The sequence below is a fragment of the Cricetulus griseus genome, chromosome 2 (assembly GCF_003668045.3).
Source record: "Cricetulus griseus strain 17A/GY chromosome 2, alternate assembly CriGri-PICRH-1.0, whole genome shotgun sequence".
NCBI lineage: Eukaryota > Metazoa > Chordata > Mammalia > Rodentia > Cricetidae > Cricetulus > Cricetulus griseus.
The window spans coordinates 443,626,945-443,645,507 of record NC_048595.1 but is presented as its reverse complement, the minus strand read 5'-3'; the positions used below and the strand labels follow the sequence as shown (position 1 = coordinate 443,645,507).

General features: G+C 44.8%; 1 protein-coding gene across 15 annotated transcripts in view; it reads left to right on the top strand.

Moving 5' to 3' along the window:
- Positions 1–18,563, top strand: part of Hdac4 (histone deacetylase 4) — a 255,535-nt gene that overhangs the window by 42,080 nt on the left and 194,892 nt on the right. The window contains exon 3 of one of the 15 annotated variants that reach the window (XM_035441144.1): positions 499–2,013. The exons of the other annotated variants lie outside the window; for them this stretch is intronic. The gene's annotated coding sequence lies outside the window, so the exon portion shown is untranslated. The remainder of the gene's footprint in view (positions 1–498; positions 2,014–18,563) is intronic. 15 annotated transcript variants of the gene reach the window in all.

Below are 18,563 nucleotides of genomic sequence, written 5' to 3'. Positions count from 1 at the left end.
CACCTTTCTGTCTTCCAGTGATCTGGCTGTCTTCTGTCTTCCCAGTCATGGGTAGCATCTTGTAAACATCTTGAGGTAGAGGGGAAGATCAGGTATGGTGGAGGGTCATGTCCACTTACAGGCCATGGCTGACTCAGTGCAACTCAGGTTCATGGACTGCTTGGCGTGTATTAGCATGAGAATGCAACCAGTGACTGCCTTGAGCCACAGACTTTGAGCCTGGTGGTCTCAGGGCTTGCTGGGGGCTGTCCTGAAGGGAGGGAATAGTTTGATTTTCCTTCAAGCTTGTGTAACTGATAGAAGTTGAGAGCTAGGCAAGTGGATGATCTGTGTGTTTCCTTGCAAAGGTCTTTACCAGGCAACAAGGAGGTGGGTAGCTAACACCCAGACACCCCTACAGTGGGAGGGCTTTGCTTGGTAGGAGTGGACAGGCAGTTCAAAGTATTTGAGTTAGTGTATTTGTTTTAGTTGATTTTTGTTGTTGTTTCTTTGTTTTAGGCTGGCCTGAAATTCATCATACGGCTCAAGATTCTCCTGCCTCAGTCATGGGAATGCTGGGGTTACAGGCATGCCATGGGAAGTACTTTCAGCTTGAGCACTGTTTAAAATTGTTTGTGATGATGATATCTTCACCATTGCTTTCTGTAAAATCAAGCTCTATATTTTCTAGCTTTAAACCTTTTATAGTTTCACCAGTCACTGTTAAATTTTAGGTACCTTCTCTTAGTAGCTTGCCTGAATGCCTTCATAGTGAGTATTATTTATATCTGTCTGAAAACAAAATTCTGCTCCTGGGAAACTAACGTGAGCTCCTGATAGATCTCGGCACTGGGCAGGAGCTTCAGGGCCCATGCTAGGCCCCTATGGATGCTGTGGAGTCCCCTGCCTGAGTGAGGGCTCACAGAGACTTCGGATTGGCAGAGGTCAGAGCTTATTGAGTGCTATGACTTTTGTTGGTTCTAAACTGTGTCTCAGTCCCCAAGAGTCCCAAGGTCATTGCAGTACACACAGGGGACCCACCTTAGAAAAATATCACAACTTAAATTTGTCCTATTTTATGTAGTGAACTTAGAACATTTGATCAGATGCCACTTGTAGACTTAAAATAGCTAGTATGAATAAATGTGAATTTAGCGACTTGGTCTTACATCAGTGAGTCCTGGGTAGGTGCCATTCTGAACCACAGAGGTTACTACACTGTTGCTGAGGTGAGTAAAGGGATTTTCAAGATCCTGATTGAAGGTTTGTAGAGGAGAGTGATGGGCAGAGGCTGATGCTGCCAGGCTAGAGGAAACTTGGAGGTAATGAAGAAGTTCATTGACCTTTGGATGTGTGGCATCTTTGGGCTGCCGGGGAGATGCACTGGGAGTCATCAGAAATACTGTGTTTCTAAGTCTGAGACAAGGCATGGCCCATGCCAGCCTAGAGCCATTTTCACCATGCCCTTCTTGGACCCTTGTCTCTTCTTCTGTGAACAGTCTCAGTGCCAGGCCAGCAGGTGGCCTGCATTGTACCATTGCCAGACAGGGCCTCCTGGATTTGTTTGTGACCTTGCCTACCTTGGGAGTCTCTCCCCTGTTCTTTTTCTTTGTCCCTACTGAAGGTGAAGCAATGCGCAGAAACAGACTAGTGCTGCTAGTCTCATTTGTAGCTTGTCCCCAGTCTGGCCTGGGTCCAGTCGGCACTGCATGTATTCCACAGGGGCCTGGCCTGCAGACCTCAGCGGAAGCTAGTTGTCTTGTCTGCTCCTCTGTTCCTGGAAAGCCTTGCCACACACAGCCAGGACCACTGTGGGTGCATCCGGTCTCTGCTGCTGCCATTTGTTTGGGAGCTGTTGGCTCTGGTCAGATATGTGGATGTGCTGTTAATTTGTCCTCATTTTTGGAAGGAAGTTGGTGGCTCAGACGAAAGGAAGAGCCACAGAATGTCAAACCCAGCAGCGGCTGTCTGACGTGGCTGCTAATCACCGCAATATGGAATGAAGAGGAAGCATTCGATTTCCTTGCTTGCCAGGTTTGGACCGTATTTTATTGGAGCCCTGATCCCTCCCTATTAGTATTGCTAAAGTTTTCTGTGATTGGAGCTACCCTGGGTGAGTCAGTGCATAAGAGTCTCAGTGTCCGTGAGGGCTTAGTTAGTGCTGGTGTGAGCTTCCGGTGCCACCTTCCCAGAGCTGAAGGGAAATGGCAGAATCTCAGGTGTAGCCCAATGGTGATAGCCACATCTTTAGAGATTGTTCTTGTCACACTCCCTGGCTGCCACTCCTGACAACCAGCTGTTCTGTAAAGCCAATTAGACCTGAGAGCATAGGCTTGTTCTGGGCCTGACTCCTGTTTGTGTGATGAGATGGCCCTTCAAGCCATGATCTTCCCAGCAGCCCTAACCAATGGATCCTGGAAGAGGTATATCCAGACAAACCTGCCAGCCCCTCCCATCTGCTGAGGGCACAAAAAACCAAGAGGCATCTAGGGAAAGGTGGGATTCCTGGATGGGGTCCCAGAGTAGGAAACCATGGAAAATGTAGGAAATCCAAGGAAAGTCTTGATTTCATCCATTAACTGTATGTCAGTGTTGGTTCCTCAGCCCTGGCCATGCCCTGTGGTCCACTAAGAATCTGAGCTTCAAAACGGAAGTGCATCAGCAGGTGTTCTTCACAAGTGCGTGCTCGCTCACTGTAGGCATGCCAGCATTTAGTGCTTGCTTTGTTCGTGTGGATATGAGGTTGCTTGTGACAGGTCTTCCTTGGTGGGAGTTGAGTTTGTTTTTGGAAAACATGAGACCTAAGTGTTCCCATGTGGAGCTTTCTCTTGCTGGATGCCAGCCTCCATATTGGTGTGAGGCTTGGATGGCAGCTCAGGAAGGAGAGCACCTGGACCTGCTCTGCAGGCAGAGAAGTGACCACAGTGTCCCTACTTGGGTGTCACCCTTCACTTTTCCTGTCTTCCATGAGTTTATTAAAATGGAGTCATACAACATTTGCTCTTTTCTGTCTGGCCCCTTTCAATAGTGTTTCCAAGGTGGATATGGCAACTGCTCCATTTCCATGTATGCATGGGTATACACTGTTTCATTGGACAGACGAACCCAAGGTATTCGTTCATTTGGTACTGATGTTTGCATGGTTTTCACTTGGAGTTCTTCTGCTTGAATGTAGCAGATGATCTGTGTAAGATTGACCTGTGCTGTGTGAGTGTGCTGTGTGTCTCACATGTCGTCTTCAGTATTCTGTATGGTCTTCCCATCTTTACTGCTTTGGTTGAATCGAGTCTCCTGTGTAACTAAAGATGCTGATCACTTTCATACGGATAAACCAGCCGTATGTGGGTGGTGGGGAAGTTGCCTCTTCAGTTCCTGGATGGAGATTCAGGAAACCAATTTGTCTTTGTTTTTCTTACTGATTTGTAGCAGCTTTTTTGTTTAGATTGGGTGGATATGTGTCTATTTGTTGATTAGTCCTACTGCTGTTTTCTGTCAATCCTATGGGTTGCCTTTTTCTCTTTTTAGTGTTTTTATTTAACAGATGCTTTTAATTTTAATATAACACATTATTTCATTTGATTTATTTGTGCCTGTCTGGAGGACCTGAGGATGTGCTGGGTAATTTTTAGTAGAAATGTATTTTGGTTTGGATTTTGTTAAGTATGGCGTGAAGTAGGGTTTAGACACTTTCAATTTTAATACTTGGTTATTTCAGTGCCTTATTGAAGGGTTAATGCTTTCTCTTTCACTGTGCAAGTCAAGTCTCTATGAGAGTGAGTTTGGTTCTAGACTATTCTGACCCATTGATCTATTCTCCTATGCCAACAAAGCCATCTCAGGCAATTACTGTTTCTTAACTAGTTATGCTAGGTTGTGAGATTTCTTCAACTGTCTAAAGTTCATTTCAGTTACCTACTGCAGTCTCTGTATTAAAGTTTTGTTAATTTGCACATAGAATAACTTTTATTTCCGATTTTCCAACCCGTGAGTGTGGTATATGTTTCTGTTTATTTAGGTCTTTAATATCTATTTTGTATTTCTCATAGTTGAGGTTTTATTTCTTTTTGTTAGATTTCTCTGTTTTTTGCTGTTTTGTTTCCTAATTTGCCTTTTTTGTTCATGATGTTTACAAATACAGTTTGTTTTTGTGGGGTCACCTTGTCACCTGACATGCCACATAACTTGCTTTTTACACTAGTTTATCTATAGATCTTTCAGAAAAGCACACAGTGTTTGGGTGATGGCCGCTCTGTGTGCTGAGATTTAGACTGTCTTTCTGTGCTGTCTGTGACCTCCAGTCAGCTGCTGAGCAGCACTGTATTGTGGGCCTCTGTGTCTTGCTGCAGCAAGAAGGAAAACTTCCAGAATGTCATCACCAGGGTGGCATTTGCTGCAGGTTTTGTGTAATGGTCTGTCAGGATAAGGGTGTTCTGAGCTGTCAGTGTGCTGAGAACGTTTTCATCAGAGCATGTTGAGACCTTAGGTTGAACCACATGAATCACAGATCTCACTCCCGGTCTGCAAAGTTAAAACTTTAACTGGTTTGGCTTAATCTATTAGACTTTTTATGTATCAATTAATAATGGATTTTTTTCCTTTTATTGGACTAATGATAAATTTTCTCTATTGACTTTGTATTTGTTTGTTTGAAACAGGGTTTCTCTATGTAACCCTGGCTGTCCTAGAACTAGCTTTATAGACCTGGTTGGCCTCCAACTCACAGAGATCCACATGCCCCTGCCTCCTGAATGCTGGGATTAAAGGTGTATGCTACCATACCTGACAGCTTTTTAAAATGTTAATGTAGGCTCACAGTTCTGTAACTATGGCTATGATATCCACATAGTCCCTAAATTTATTTATTTATTGACAGGGTTTCTCTGTGTAGTTCTGGCTTACCTGGAACTCATTCTGTAGACCACACTGGCCTTGACTCAGAGATACACAGGCCTTTGCCTCCCAAGTGCTAGGACTAAAGGTGTGAGCCACCACTGCCCAGCCTAATTTCTTTTAAGTTTTTATATTAAGCTAATGCTGATCCCTTAAAGTGTGAGAGAGTTGTGCTTTCTTAATTCTGTTTTTGGTGAAGGTTTTTGGTAGAGTCAGACAGCGCTGTTGACCACATAGTCTTCAGTGCACTCCCAGTTCCCTTCTTTCTACCACTTCAGATTAATGTAAGAACCTGCTGTTTTACAGATGGAATGAAAATCAGGCCATAGATTTAGATTGTATTTGGCCTGTGAGTCCTAGTGTGCCCACTCTGTCAAGCCTTTTGAAGCATTCAGAAGCTATTATTGTCCTGGAAGTGTTTGGAAGAATCTCCAGGTGAACCCATCTCTGAGTTTATGTGTGGGAAGACTGGTGCCCTAAATCGACACTCGTATCAGTTTATTCCACCTGAATTTTCATTTGTCAGAGTTGTCTACACATCTCATCGTCCATGTCTGTGGGGTTGTTGTTACCTCTCCTTTTCCTTCCTGATGTTGGATGTTGCTTAATCCTTCTCTTCATTGGACTCATAGGGTTTCACTACTTGTTTTAGTATTTGTAAAGAACCAAGCTCAATTTCTTGATTCAATTGGATTGAATACAGCTCAACTGCTGCTCTTATAACGTTAGTTTCATTTTATGCTCTGGTTTCAGTATGCTGGGAATTTGGTTGTTTCCTGATTAAGGTATTCAGATCAATACATTTTTCACACTTTCTTGCTTTGTAGTAACCGTACTTAAGGCTTGGAGTTTCCATATGTGTGTGGCTTTAGTCAGATTGTGTTAACTTTTTGATACCATTTGCTTTGTAATTCAGTTAGCATTATTACCTAATTTCTTATGGGTCATTTGGAAATCCATGGGTTATTTAGAAGCCTGTTTTTTTTTTTTTTTTTTTTTTTTCTTTTTTTCTTTTTGTGCTTATTTTGGTCAGTCTTCCAAGCGTTTCCCAAGTTCACTTCTATGGTAGTTTAGTCAGGTTTGATAATCATAGTGCTCAGATCTGTGGCCTGGCCAATGTCTTGCTGCATTTGGAAGGCCCTGCTGTGATTGTAGTTGGGGGCACTGTCCTTTTAATCCTGTCCAGTTTTGTTCTTGTGTGTGTTAAGGCTATTTTAAGCCCATGCACATTGGGAGCCTTACACTTTGGTGTTAGAATAACCATCTTTGTGTAATTAGGGGATGTCTCTTTTTTTCTCTATTGCTTCTAGGGCGTCCAGTTCAGTTTCAGGTTCTGTGAGAGCCAGGCTGTGCTGCTAGCTCCCCATCCTTTGCGTGAGGCTTGGAAGCTAGCAGCTGCCCGAGAGGCCGATGGCTGGAAGTGCTCCCCCTCTCCCGTCCCCTTGTCTCTAGCCTCTCATGTCAGCACCTCACATCTCCAGCTGCAAAGCCTGCAGACACATCTGTAACAGTTCACATTTTATCCTTGACCATCCTCCTCCTCGACTGCATGGTGGCTTGGTATAACTCAGTTCTGTAAGTCCATAACAGAAGTCAGGTCTTTCCTGCTAGGGGCAGTTATTCTGTTTTCTGTCTAATGACCAGAGGTATATATATTGTTGGCCACTCTTTAAGAGCCCTGTCCTGCATTGTCCAGACAGCTCTTTTCTCTCAGTTTCATGACTTTATAGGTTAGTTGGTTTTTACATTGCAGTGAAATAAAGTATGTATCTGTAGCCTTGAGCTACCCCAGTAGCTCTTTTAGTCATATCTTTTATGAGGTGATTTGTGTTGGATTTTGATAGTGCTGTAAAGTCTCCCTGACTACCTGCCTTCCTTCCCATTTGTGCATCCAGCCCCCTTAGCATAAGTGAAGAGTCTGTTTAGGAGTTACTGTTACCTTGGGAAATAGTTAGGGCAGGAGGAGGCATGATGGGCATTAGAGGGTGTGGGGGCCAGGCACAGAGTGCTTGCTGAACAGTGGGAGTGGGACTCAGGTCCTTTGTCCTCTGTGGAGCCAGCTGTTTGTTAAAGAACTTAGTTCTTGATCCTAGGATTTCCCTTATTCTCAAATACTGATTGAAATCAAGGTCCAAAAGCCTACAATAAACTAGAGGCTGGCAGGTGCATGGTTTGGGGCCACCACACTTGGGATAGGGTGCAACATGACTTCTATAGAGTGATTTTTTTTTTTTTTTTTGAGATACAGGAATGCTAGATGTAGTTAGCCATGCATTTGATGTAACATGGTAACATGTGTGTCATTAACCATGCATTTGATGTGACATTGTTGTGCATAGTTAGCCATGCATTTGAGGTGACATGGTTGTACATCGTTAGCCATGCATTTTATGTAACATGCTGTGTGTCATTAACCACACATTTGCTGTGACACAGTAACATGTGTGTCATTAACCATGCATTTGATGTGACATGGTTGTGCATAGTTAGCCATGCATTTGTTGTAACATGCTGTGTGCCATTAGACATGCATTTGAGGTGACATGGCTGTACATAGTTAGCCATGTGTTTGATGTAACATGCTGTGTGTCATTAACCATGCATTTGAGGTGACATGGCTGTGCATGGTTAGCCATGTGTTTGATGTGACATGATTGTGTGTAGTTGACCATGCGTTCGATGTCACATGGCATCTGGGGATGTGTAAAGAGGGTTTCAGGAAGAGCCTGGCTTGTGCATGCATCCCATTCTGAGAGGAGGCTGCTGCTGGGGCAGCGGTTTCATCCCTCACATTCCAACTTTTTCAGTTTTAGGTGGTTTCCTTATTTGCAAACTTTAAAAGGCTGTTCTTGATAAAGAGATTATAGCAATAGATTACAAGATCAGAGACTTCCAGTCATTTCCATAGACACCCCCAACCATGGAGTGTGCACACTGGTGGGGCTCTGCAGACGCCATCTGAAGGGGACCTCTGGGACAAGATTGGCCCTGGAGCAGGCCACTGGATACTGTGGCCAGCCACAGCAGGGCCAGGCATTGCGGCAGGACCTCCCCAGCCTGTGCCTGTGACTGATTTACCAGCCTGGAGCTGCTTGGAAGCATTGGGCGTGCTGCTCCCAGAGGAGGAGTGGCTCCGCTTACACTTTCAGCCTCAGGCCGGGCAGCCCTGGCCAAGTGGTTTCTTAAAAAGAATTCTTCCTCCCCTGATTAATTTCTGGCATGCAGTGCTTGGGAGCTCTTGCGTCAGTAAATCGTCATGAGCCTTCAGTCGTCTGGATCAGACATAAACACTAGGCCCAGCTCCACCACTCCTGACACCCTGCCAGGCCTGCCTGCCTGCCCTCAAAGCCTCAGGATGGGCAGTTACAGACACAGAGACAGCAGGGACTATTGCTGCTCACAGAGTCCTAGTTCATAGGGCGCCTGGCTCAGCACCACATACTGTGCTCATGGGTCAGGATGCTTTGCCCAGTTGTAGCTTATTTATGGAACTGTGTGCTGTTTCTCCGCTGACATTTTAGACACATCCATCGGGAACAGTTACTACCTTCCATTGGCATTCTATTTGGGTTTGGAAAGGTCCCTCCCCATGTGAGATTATCTCAGTGGTTTTTAGCATCATGACAGCCTAGAGAGTGAATATGTTCTCTGCTGTATGGACTGAACTTGCTGCTGAAGACTGAGCAATTCAGTGAACTCACCATAGGGCCTTTTCACTAGCAGATGAGACCTTCTCTCTTTTTGTCTCATCTCTTCCCTGTGTCTAAGATGTCCTTTTGGTCTTGGCCTGTATTATCAGAAGCTGCCCAAACAAGTAAACCTTTCTCTTTTATCCTTGAGTGCACACTTGGTCAAAGCATGATCAAATGTCCTGCCACAACTCCTTCAGATTTCTGGAGAACAGCTTGTAACCAATGGCCTGTTGTCAGTGGGGGACTCAAACATTAGGGCTTCTAGGTATCTTTAGGGACTTTGTATGGCTGTAGCCTCTATGATCTAGCTGCTCCAGATGCCAAGGGGTTAACAGTGTGAGTTCTGGGCATACTCTGTGACTGTGTCAGGCATCCTGTGGCCTTGATGCCCAGGTGGCCTGTACAGAAAATAATCTCAGGTCTTTGTTTTCTACTCATTTTCTTCTGCCTCAGCTTCCCTGACACAGTTTAAGGAAGATTTATGAATGAAATCTAGGGTGTTGGTAGTACTAACATATGTGATGCCAAAAAAAACCAAGTGACCAGTTTTAGTCACAAGTGTCCCTTGGTAGACTCTAGGGCACTGCCACAGTGGAGCTACAGCTCAGCATTTTCCATACCACCTAAACTGTATGTGGATGGGCGTGGCCCCTGGGTAAGTACAAGGCTCAAGCTCACTTGTTAATGAATGGCACTTGCTCCTTAAGCTCCTATGCCTCTCTGTGAGAATAAACTGCTTCTGCTTCAGGTAGGTCATGTTGAGACTGTATGGCTGGGCTAAGTATTCAGATGCAGCTGAGAGGACAGAGCCAAGCCCAGGGTCCTTGTGGCTTCCTGGGGTGAGGGTGGGGGGGTGGGAGTGGGGCTCTGTAATCTCTGGTTTTGAAATGTATGTTCAGTAAAGGCAGTAAAGCCTTAGGCATCTTAGGCTAAGATTTTCCTGGAAATGTGTGTGGGTACCATTGCAGGAGATGTGGTCTCACTGGTTCCCTATCTCTCCTTGATCTTACAGGGCCTGGGAAAGTCTTGGGTCTGTGTGCTTCTGTTAGGAATGAGAGCAGAATGTCCTCTCTGGACAGGGTACTTATGGGAACTGCTCCACTGCCTATGTTTGCTCTCTGGGGTCTTAAGGTAGCATGGAAGTGAACTTCTTGAGCCACAGTAGCAGTAGCTACTCGCTTGTTGGGTTGCCTTCAGTAAAGGCCCTGAACTCTCCGCACTTAGCTTTTCTGTTCTGAACAGCACAGGGCACTTTTCTATGGTGGGTTCCTCATTCCCTGGGGTCTTTCATTTAGTGTCTTGAAAGCTTTTGCCTGGGTGTGGTAGCACATGCCTATAATCCCTGTATTCAGAGGCAAAGGCAGGAGTTTGGGCCTGGACTGGGCTATGTTGTGAAGTACTTATTCTTTTCTTTACCCTTGGGTGTTAATTCTGATCTTTGCAATTTGCATGTGGGTTTCTTGGTTCATTGTGTGTCTATTATTTGTTGTGGCAAAATAGAGGCGGTGCAGACATTCCCACAGACCATCTTTAAGTGCCTTTTAGTGATGGCACAAGTCCTTGTGCATGGTTTTGCACCAGTTTTCAGACACTGACTTTTCCAAGTAGAAACTGTCCCTTTTAGTACCAGCTGTGCATTTCCTTTTCATCCCCAGTGGCCACTATACTGCTTTCTGTTGGAATCAACTCCAAGGTACCTCAGGTAAGTGGGATTATGTAGTGTCTGTTCTCTGCCAGGCTTATGTCGTGCAGCACAGTGTTTCAGGGACCATCTGTGTGCAGCACCTGACACAATCTCATTCCTTCCCAAGCTGAATAATGTTCCCTTCTGTACGATTCACACCTTGTTTATGCATTCTGCTGATGTAGACTTGGGTGGTTTCCAGGTTGGCTGCTGTGAACACTGGTGGATTTGTATTTGTTTGAGTTCCCTTTGGGGCAGACCTGGAAGATGTGGAAGATGATGGTCATGCCACATGTAGTTCTTGAGTTTTCACAGAGGTGTATGATTATATATATATATATATATTATGTCAGCAGTGTCCAGGGGGTCTGCCTCCTTTTTTGAAGACCCTCTAACTTTTGATGCCTTGCCTTTGTTAAAGATGGCATGTCACTGTGGTTTCATTTGCATTTGCTAATAAGTAGAGCTCCTGAGCACCTCCCCATATGCTCACTGGCTATGTATCTTTGTGGAGATGTCTATCTAGGGTTTGGCTGTTTTCTTCTTGTGGAATTGCAGAAGTACTTGGTGTGTTTGGTCTATGGCTTGCCCATGCTTCTCCCACTCAGTGTTGCCTTTACATTCTCTAGTGTCTGCTTTTGAGGAAGTTCAGTTCTTGTTTCCTTTTTGTTGATTGACTTTGGGTCATGTCTGAGAAGTTGCTGGGTACAAAAATCTCCTGTTTTCTGTTAAGAGTTTTATGGTTTTAGTTTCTGTGTAAGAGTTTGATGATTTTAGTTTCTGTGTTTAGACCTTTAGTTTAAAATTAAGTTTTGGCTACTGTGTGAGGTGGAGATCTGCCTTCATTGCTCTGTTTTGGGTGATGTGATTGATGTTGCTTGCTTCTGAGTGGTCATGTGGTCCCAAAGTGCCTGGTCTTAGAGTTTTCTTTGGAAGCACTACCAGCTACAGTACGCTTGTTACCCTTTCCAGATCAGCATACCTGTTATTCTCTCTAGGCCAGGGTATTGTGGCCATACTTACAACTTTTCCTTTCCTGATCCCATCGCCACTGCTCTGGTCCTTTATCAGCCTGTTGTTATCCATATCTTCTGTTGTGTCTTTCACTCTGAAGAATGAAGTATTTGAGAATGGTTGATGAGGCCTCTGTAGGAGTCAGGGCAGGTGTCATGTGGCTTAGGTCTGCAGTTGTGCAGACTGTGAATTGGTGAACCCCATAAGTGTGCCTTCAAGTGGCTCTCTCAACTTGCTGCAGAGTCCCTGTTGTCAGGATCTGCCCTTGGACCATGAGTGCACTGATGGGGAGACAGCAGTACACACAGGCACCTTGGTTGTTCTAGGTTCCTGCTGAGCATATTAGCAGCAGCAGCATAGCCTTTTCAGGGAACAGGGTTTCTTGTTTTATGTAAATGAGCTTAAATACTACTGCTGTTATCTATAACCAAAAGTGCTTGAAGAACCAAACTGCCACTCTTCCTTGTATTGAATTTTCTTTACAAACCTTCCTGTTGGAATGATAGACCTTGTGAATCTGGTTTCCTGCTTGAACTTCATGTATGGGTTCATTTGGAAAGACTGGGCTTTTTCACCTAGTGCCCCAAGCTTCTGTTTCCTTCACCTAACTGTGCTTAGACTTTGCCTCTGCACACTCAATTTGAGTTTCCAATTCAGGGTTATTTGAATATTTTCTTTGAAAAACTGCTCAAATGCTCAACTGGGCAACATACTTTTTAGTTGTGAGCCAGTGCTGCTTGCCCATTATGTCCTCCTTAAGTTTTAAAAGTCCTGTTAGCCACATCCATGCTTCCAGAGTGTATCAGTGTTTGTGGCCCCATGTAGGTGCACTTTTTGTGGTCTGGATTTCAGGTGAGGCTACAAAGGATATATTTTGTTTTTAATTTTCACAGTTCACTTAAAGTTACAGGCTTTTAAAAGAGTTTATGTTCTTGGAATTTGGTGACACCCTTTATGCTCAAATAGTATGACCCTAGCTGTGTGTGACTACCATTCTGTTCCTCTTCCCATGGCACATGCTGGGTGGATCCAGAGAGTACTACTTTTACATAGTTTCAGATTCTGGCTGGATCTTCCTTCCCCTGAAATCTGGGGTTGGGTAGGGTGACCTGAAATCTGCTATCCTTTTCCAGTGGTTCCCTGTGGAAGGGTCTGACTTCTCAAGCACAGCACCTGGGCAGCCATGTTAGTGTGGTGCTCTACCACAGAACTACTCTCAGGAGCTGCTGGCATCACCTTTTGATTTTGTATGGAAATTGTTATTTTAAACAAATAGGAAAACGGTTCTCTCCCCAATTTTAAGTTCCATGGAGTAGCAACTTAAAATCTTAAAGTCATGAAATGGAAGGAAACTGCTCACTTTGCCCTACTGACTATGACACAGTTCTGAGAAAATGGCAGATTACATTTGGTTTGGATCCTCTGGCATCCTGCCCTCATCCTCACCTGTCCCTGTGCCCCTATACTCATGCTTACATCTGTAGCAAATACGATGGAACTGGTCTTTTTGTAGTTGTTGTTATTTCATTGCTTACAAATCTCCTCTAAATGGGAGTTTAACTTATCTGTAGCATCCAGCACCTCAATGAACATTCTTATCCACGGATCTTTTTGCTTGTGGTTAAATGTTCTTATTAGTGTTCTTGGATACAAGTTCCGAAAAATAGGATAGCTCCCTAAAATGTCTGTGACATGTGTTCCCTCTGGTTGTATGCAATGTCTGCATTTCCTCATTGCTCCTCTATTTAAGCACACGGGGGCAGGCTCACAAGAATGCCCAGGTGCTCCAACCAGATGTGGGGAGCTCACCAGTCTACCGGAGTGTGAGTCTCAGCGTGCTGGTGTTTAGTGTCTCAGGGCATCAGTGTCTAGTCTGGTTCCCATTCCATACTGCCACCTTTCCCAAAATAAAACCTTCACTGAACATTTCCCACACATCAGAGTACTCCAAGATCTGGGCAGTGATTAGTTTGATGTCACTTATGTGCTAAGCAGAGGTCAGAGATCAGAAGAATGAATAATGGTAATGTGGCTGGCATGCCTGATGTGACAGGTGCCCTCCTACAAGTGGACATATTGGACTTCTGTGATAGTATATGGGCAAATACTGTGAACCTTGGGTTTCCCCATTTTGTAGATGAGAAAGCTGAGGTATCAAGAAAGGAGGGGTTGTGTGAGCAGTTTGAGTTGGGTACCATGTTGCAGGCTTCCATCTGTCTGAAGGTTTTGTAATGAGAAACCTCAAGAGATTTGGCCAAGGACCTTCTGATTTTAAGTTTTCAGATCTCTAGGCAACTATGTGTGAGTTGATTTTGAGGAGCACAGCGGGACTTCAAGCAGCATGATGGCTGGTCATTGAGGTCCAAGCCTGGCATGGAATATGTAGAGTTGACTGAGGGAGAGATTGTGAGGAGTAATGGAACCCAATAGACCTCAGGACAGGTAGGATGTAGGGAAGAGAACTTGGCATAGACAGCATGGTGGCTGATGTGCTCATGTGTCCATTGGGTGGGTTGAGCCACCAGATCTTGAGGGATGGGCTTCCATCTCTAGAAGCAGGACAGGGCTGTATAGATGTTCCTTTCCTGGGGTGGAGCCTCAGTAGCACGGTCTTAAAACCTAGCCTAAGGGCACTGTCAGACACGAGCTGCAGTTATCAGAAATGGCTGATTGTTTTATATATGCATTGCACTGAGTTTGATTTATTGATTTTTGAGACAGGATCTGGCTGTGCAGCCCAGACTGATCTGAATTTAGGGTCTTCCTGCCTCACTCAGCCTTCTGAGCACTTGGGATTGCAGGTTATGTGCTACTATCATGGCAGGGCTTATGTTATTTTTATAAATTGTTATGGCTTATATAAATAAATTCTAATTGCTAAAGAATGAATTTTCTATGCTTTTGTTTTCTTGTAATATTTTGTCAAATTGCCAAAAAGTCAGCTTCAAGGATGATAGTAGACTAGCATGAATGTACAGATTGATGCTTCCCAGCCCAAACAATCAGAGCAAGTGCTCACAGAAGGTAAACAGCAGTGCTGTGCAAAGTGCTGAACAGCAGAGCAGATGGAAGGCTGGGAGCACTGTGTCAAGAGTACTGTGTAGTGGCTTTTAGTAGAGAGAGATCTCAGTCAGTGAGTGCCTGCAAACACTGCACTGTTCTTAGAGTAGTAGTCCAGACTTCCTGGAGTGCTGCCTGGAGGGAAAGCTGTTGCAGGCTACTGATTGGTCTGTGTGTACAAGGTGGGGACATTGGGTCAGAGGGGTGTGGCCCCAGGCTCAGTGACAGTGTACAATGGAGGAGGGGGGGTTGTCTGAAGGAAGAAAAAGAAAGACCCTGGTAAGAGATGCTGGGGGGACAGCTAGGAAAACATTTCCTATATGAAAGTTGAAAACTAAACTTCCCAATCCAGAGGGGTGCAGACCCTGTAAGCCTAAAACAAAAGTGGGACTTCCTTCCCGACACGGCTGGAAGAACTGTGGCTGTCACTGCCAGGATATGCATCTTTCTGCTTACAGCTCTGGGAAAGATGCAGTCATGGGGCTTTGTGAAAGACTTCCTTGCTACCTGCGCATGGTCAGTGTTCTCCCACATTCCTGGTTGCACCTTAACATCACCTCTTTCAGGCACAAGTGTTGTTTGGCTTTATGAGGCTCCAATGCCTTGATTTTAGAACCTGTTAAAGAGAACAATAAAACAAAGATGATAAGCATGTTTAACTTGTAAACACTATTTTAAAACCCCGAGTGTGAGTGAAAACAATATCATAGCACTTTATATAGACAGCCACAGGAATATTACATGAGGAATGCTGTGTAATTCATGTAAAAACAGGAAAATGCTTTAGAAAAGTAAAAAGGTCAGGGAAGTTAATACTCTAACTTGCGTAGACTTAAAATCTTCAAATTGGGCCGGGCGGTGGTGGCACACACCTTTAATCCCAGCACTCGGGAGACAGAGGCAGGCACATCTCTGTTAGCTTGAGACCAGCCTGGTTGGTCTACAAGAGTTAGTCCCAGGACAGCCTCCAAAGCCACAGAGAAACCCTGTCTCGCAAAACAAAACAAACAAAACAAAACAAAACAAAATCTTCAAATTGGCGGGGAACCTGTAGTTATTATGAGTGATAGGTTTGGGCCATCTGCAAGTGGAAGTGAACCTTTTTCATGGTTGGGAGGGGGGCAGAAGCCTTGTGTCCTGAGGCTGTGTGGACATGGTGCTGGGAATCCGAACTCAGGTCCTTTGATGCAAGCACTTTACTGAGTGAGCTGTTTACCCAGTCTGTGATGGAGTTTCCTTAGCTGCTTTATCTATCCATCCATCTATCCATCCATATTTTCCCCTCACATAGCTGTTTTAAGTACAAAATACTGTTAAAAACGGACGACCCTATTTGCCCCATGTAAACAAGCAACACACTAGCACCACCTGTTCTCTATAGGACCCTGGCCCTCTGCTTCTTCCCCCTGCTTTTAATAAGGGTTTTTAAAACCATGTACATACATGTCCCTAAACAATATTGTTTTAGTTACACATTTTAAAGCGATGTAGGTGGAATTATAGTGTATGCTTTGTAGCTTGTGGGACTTTTGGGTGAAACTTTTGGATAAGGCTCAGTCATATATGCAGGATCTGTGGTCAGTGTCCCTTGTTTGGTGTCTGTCTCAAGTCTCCCCCACATTCCTTGTCCTATAATGGTGTGCTGCTTGTTTGCAGACATTCTAGCAGCTCGTGTGCTGTCACAAGCCTTCTCTGTTTCCTGGTTCAGGGAAGGGGTGGGTGGTGTATGGCCGAAGGTAAGCTTATGCAGGACCCTGAGGTGCTGTGGCTGCTCCAGGCAGCTCTGCTTCTACCTCCCAACCGCCACCCCTGCCATGCCATGTTGGACTTGCCTGCCAACCATAGCCATAAGGCTGATGAAAGGGAGCACTCCGGGTCTGTGCTGAACTACAGCTAGGCATCAGCTTCCTTTGTGTCTGAAGCACCATGTTTCCCTCTGATACGTGGCTGCAGGTGTGTAGGATGGATGGTCTGTGTGTGTCTTTCCCTTTGAGGCATATGTGGATTCAGTGCTCCCTGATCTCTTAGTCTTGTGTATTTTCACTCAGCATTTTATTTTATTTTTTAAACTCGATCTGAAGAGTGATGTATTTCAGGAATTTGAGGAACACTTTAGCACTTTATTTTTCTATCTGGTATGCACTACCTAAATAAAACAAGGATGGCCTCCCATTATCCCACATCGTGAGTAAAATGAGAAAGTTTGCTATGACCCAGTACTGTTCTCTGCAGTGCCCATGGCTGTCAGAATGGCTTATATATCAAAAGAAAACCTCAAGAAAACCTGCCTGGCATTCATGCCTTACATCCCATAGTCTTTTCTAAGCTGGAATAGTCTTGGTTGTCTTTTCTGATGCTTTGTGACAATAACAGTATCGAAATAGACAGGGCTGCCATTAAAAAAAAAAAAAAATGTCCTTGCTCTTGACTTTGTTCATTTCCTCATGACTTGTTTCAGGTGGTTACCTGTTAGGCTAGGCTGTGTCCTAGTGCCCAAGTTCCCTGGCTTCCACTTGTCCCATGAGACTTAGGTGGTGGTGCTAGTTGCCTGCCCTGAGAAGCTGCTGTTACCCATGCTGTCCTTAGTATACACCTGATAGAGCCACTTACTGGGTGGCTGCAGGCACCTGGCATTCCCCAGCCGCTGATCTGAGGCTTCTGAATTCTTTCAAGACTCCAGCCTGACCCTGCTGTGGTCATGGGGACTCCGATCACTAACATTTGTTGAAGGTGACTTTTCACAATGAAGAGGAATTTTCCTTTCTTGTTTCTATGCATCGGATCCCGGATTCTTCTTGCTTGTTACTTGGATTATACTCCTTTATTTCTGTGATCATCTTGGTGCTCAGACTGCCCCAGAAAAGACCCAAAGGAACTCTTGTTCGGCTTCCTCTGGTGGGCCCTCTCCTCACACTGACTCAGTAGTGGTCCAGTCCTGGGGGTTCTGTAGCTTTCATGAGGTCTCAAAGTGCATGGTATTTATTTATTTATTTATTTATTTATTTATTTTGTGTGTGTGTATGTGTGTGTGTGTGTGTGTGTGTGTGTGTGTGTGTGTGTGTGTGTGTGTGTACACTCCATGAGTGCATGTGCGTTTGTGTGTACACCAGAGGTTGACATCTGGTGTCTTCCTTGTATTACTTTCCATTTTACCTTTTTGAAACAGGGTCTCTCACTTAACCTGGTGTGCTCCCTTTAGTTTACGCTGACTGAGAGTGGAGCTCCAGGGACCCCTCCCCCGGCTTCTGCCTTTTTAGTTCTAGGTTAATGGTTGCTCACTTACATGACGAGCTCTTTGCTCACTGAGCCATCTCCCTAGCCTCTTGCAGAGGATGCTTTTAGGAGCATGCTCCCTGTGCTTGTATTGTATTGTATTGTATTGTATTGTATTGTATTGTATTGTATTTAGAAGCATGCTCCCTGTGCTTGTACAGAGTGCAGCTCCTCTCTGTGCTCCTGCAGCTTGCACTCATACTCCAGAACTCAGCATGCATCAAAGGCATAGGACCAAACCTATAACTCAGGTGCTTCAGAGAGTTCCCACGTCTGTGTGAAACATGGTGTACTCCACTTGTGCATGTTTCCTCCCAGCTTTTATCCTTTGTGTGTGTGGAGCTGAGTGTGTTCTGGTGGCAGTTAGATTTGGAGAAGCTGTCCCGTTCCCCCTTACCTTGTGGTTGCTTGTGAGACAAGGCAGGGGTACCCACTGGCCATCGCTGCATTGTTCAGGAGTGTCCACAGGTATCTTCACTAGCTCCTGACTTCTGGCTCTAGGATGCCTTCTTGGTAGAATTTCTTAGCAGTTGAATCCATGACCAGGCAGCCCTGTGCATGGGGTCTGGCAATGTGCCCCACTGGAGCTTTACTCAGCCAGCAGCCATACACATGGCATTATAGGGATTGTGTTTTCTGAGTTACTCTAGGGATGTGATTTCTGTAGGAAGATTAATAGATATATAATTTTGTTATAATTTCTAAAATTTCCTGCATAGAGGGGTACTGTTTTATAGTCCCACTAGCTGGGTCTGGCATAGTAGGCAGTTCCTGCATGCTGTGCCTGTAGAGTTTCTCTTCTTACTTGCCATCTGACAGATCAAGGTATTTTGCTTCCCAAAGGCTGTTTTTCTGTTGGGATATTGGATTTGGTTCCCACACTTTTCCAGAGTTATGAGGGACTGTGACCGCTAGCTACATATTTACCCCACATGATCTCTCTTTATCTGTTGCTTTTGACACTTTATGTT